At 49.1% G+C, this 2,500-nt stretch overlaps 1 protein-coding gene across 1 annotated transcript in view; it reads left to right on the top strand.

The window, feature by feature from the left end:
- The window catches only part of mettl24 (methyltransferase like 24), a 26,969-nt gene that overhangs the window by 14,795 nt on the left and 9,674 nt on the right, over positions 1-2,500 (top strand). The gene's annotated exons all lie outside the window — the stretch shown is intronic.

Below are 2,500 nucleotides of genomic sequence, written 5' to 3'. Positions count from 1 at the left end.
AGAGCAGAGCGCACCTGATGTGCGTTGGGAGCGTGCATGGAAGCGCTTAGTGAAGCGCTTACTAGGCCACAACCGGAAGGGGGAAGGATAGCCCCAAGCCGGAAACCGCCTGGACAGACCCACTGGCAACCGACTACAAGGAAAGTAGTTTAAGTTGATGTTTATTAGGAAGAAGAGGGAACAAGAACATTTTGTGTTTTGGACTTTTAAGTTGTGTTGAAGGATCCTTTGCCTGAGTTTATGGAAACCCCTGAGTTGTACCTGTTTTGAGTGACAAACTTTATTAAAAACCCTCTTTTTACTGCCAGTTGTGACCTGATTCCTCAGTTACTGCACTGCCCACCCTGCAACCTGTTACACATGGTGGAGAATGCGGGCAGGGACAACACGGGCTTAAGTGTGGACGAGTGGCAGAGAAGACGGTGAAGGTTTGTCTCAACTTTTAAGAGGACATACAGGAGTACATACTTCACGCAAAGGAGCACCAAACAGAAAATGGAAGAACTGGTGAGGATGCTGATGGAGAGCCAGGTGGCCCAGCTTGAGACCAGTAGAGCCTTACGGCAGATGCGGCTGAAGGACAACCCAACTGAGGCTGACCTACAGGAGGCTGCTAAGAAGAACGCCTGGTCTGGTGAGTTGTGTGCGAGAGCCGAGGAGAGGCTAGCCAAGATGCGCAGCGCTGGAGCGTTTACCGAGCTGACCGCCACATGGATGCGTCCAGCAGAGGCGTTCAAAGCGCAGGTGGTCCTAGATGTCAACGAATATGATGTCTATGAGGACCATGATGTCAGTGATGAAGAAGGTGATGTTGGAGATGATGAAGACAAAGGTGATGACGAGGGTGAAGACGACTGTGATGAAGAAGACGTGGGTGATGGTGATAAAGAGGTTGATGATGAAGATGCTAAGGAAGATAATCCTGATAAGAGCGACGCAGGTGAAGGGGACTCTGATGACTCAGAAGAAGTCACACCAGCTAACAAGGAAGCTCAAGCCCAGTCTGCTGCCGAGGCAGCCCCTGCTCAAGAAGAGTTGGGGGAAGACCACAACGGGGTCGAGGCAGATGACCCAGAGGACAGTGCACCAAAGGAGAAGAATAAGAAACAGGGTGAAAAAGAGACAAACAGCAGGGTGAGTAGATGGGTTCTAAACCACCATCTGTTTAATGTCTCTGTCGTTCACAGGCCAGGATGGCGCATTGGAGAAGCAGATGACCTGTCCCACTGTGATGCCTTTTGGACTGATTTTATCCTGCCGAGGGCGTCAGGTTCGGGGAGAAGGATGTGTGGCATCACGGTGGGCCAGCTTATAGTGGGGTGTGGCATTTCCCGGGAGGACTGGCTGCCACACCACAAGATGGCCGCCGGCCCAATGACTACAGGCCCCAGAATGCAGCAGGCACCCAGGTGTAGGTGCTTAATTGCAGGAGCAGATAAGGCAGGTGGTGCCTGTTGTGTGGGAGAGAGCCAGAGAGAGCAGAGCGCACCTGATGTGCGTTGGGAGCGTGCATGGAAGCGCTTAGTGAAGCGCTTACTAGGCCACAACCGGAAGGGGGAAGGATAGCCCCAAGCCGGAAACCGCCTGGACAGACCCACTGGCAACCGACTACAAGGAAAGTAGTTTAAGTTGATGTTTATTAGGAAGAAGAGGGAACAAGAACATTTTGTGTTTTGGACTTTTAAGTTGTGTTGAAGGATCCTTTGCCTGAGTTTATGGAAACCCCTGAGTTGTACCTGTTTTGAGTGACAAACTTTATTAAAAACCCTCTTTTTACTGCCAGTTGTGACCTGATTCCTCAGTTACTGCACTGCCCACCCTGCAACCTGTTACAACACACACAGACACACACACACACACACACACACACAGACACACACACTCACACAATGTAAAGCCTTGGAAATGAGAAAAGAATACTCTTGAATGAGGAATACAAATCAACCTTCAAAAGATGCAGACAGACCCTGTTCATTGGGTTAAAGCCTGCTATGGGGAACTTTCAGTAAGAACTAAAGAACTAAACATACCTAGTGTAATACCCCAGCACAGAGGGAACAAGGCCCCCTCTCAACTCACGCAGACACACACACACACAGACAAACAAACACAAATCCAATAACTTCCTTTCAATACACCTCCAATACAAAAAGGCCTCAAGGCACTACCACACACACACACACAAACACACACACACACACACACAAACAAACACACACACTAACTCACAAAAGATCATACACAACACACAAAACACAAACATCACAGCAGTATATTACCAACTGGAGAGCTGCTGAAGACAACTTTATTTGATTTTCTTTGCTGAGGAAGCAGCCGTGACTCATGTGGAGAGAGAGAGAGTGTATGAGTGAGTGTGTCTGTGTGTGAGAGTGTGTGTGTGTTTGTGTGTGTGTGTGTGTGTGTGAGAGAGAGAGAGTATGAGTGTGTGTGTGTGTGTGTGTGTGTGTGTGTGACCTCTACATGGACATAGCCTTCCTTG

Source organism: Sprattus sprattus, assembly GCF_963457725.1.
Source record: "Sprattus sprattus genome assembly, chromosome: 2".
Taxonomy (NCBI): Eukaryota; Metazoa; Chordata; class Actinopteri; order Clupeiformes; family Clupeidae; genus Sprattus; species Sprattus sprattus.
The sequence above is the reverse complement of the archived record's forward strand: the minus strand, read 5'-3'. Positions and strand labels throughout refer to the sequence as shown.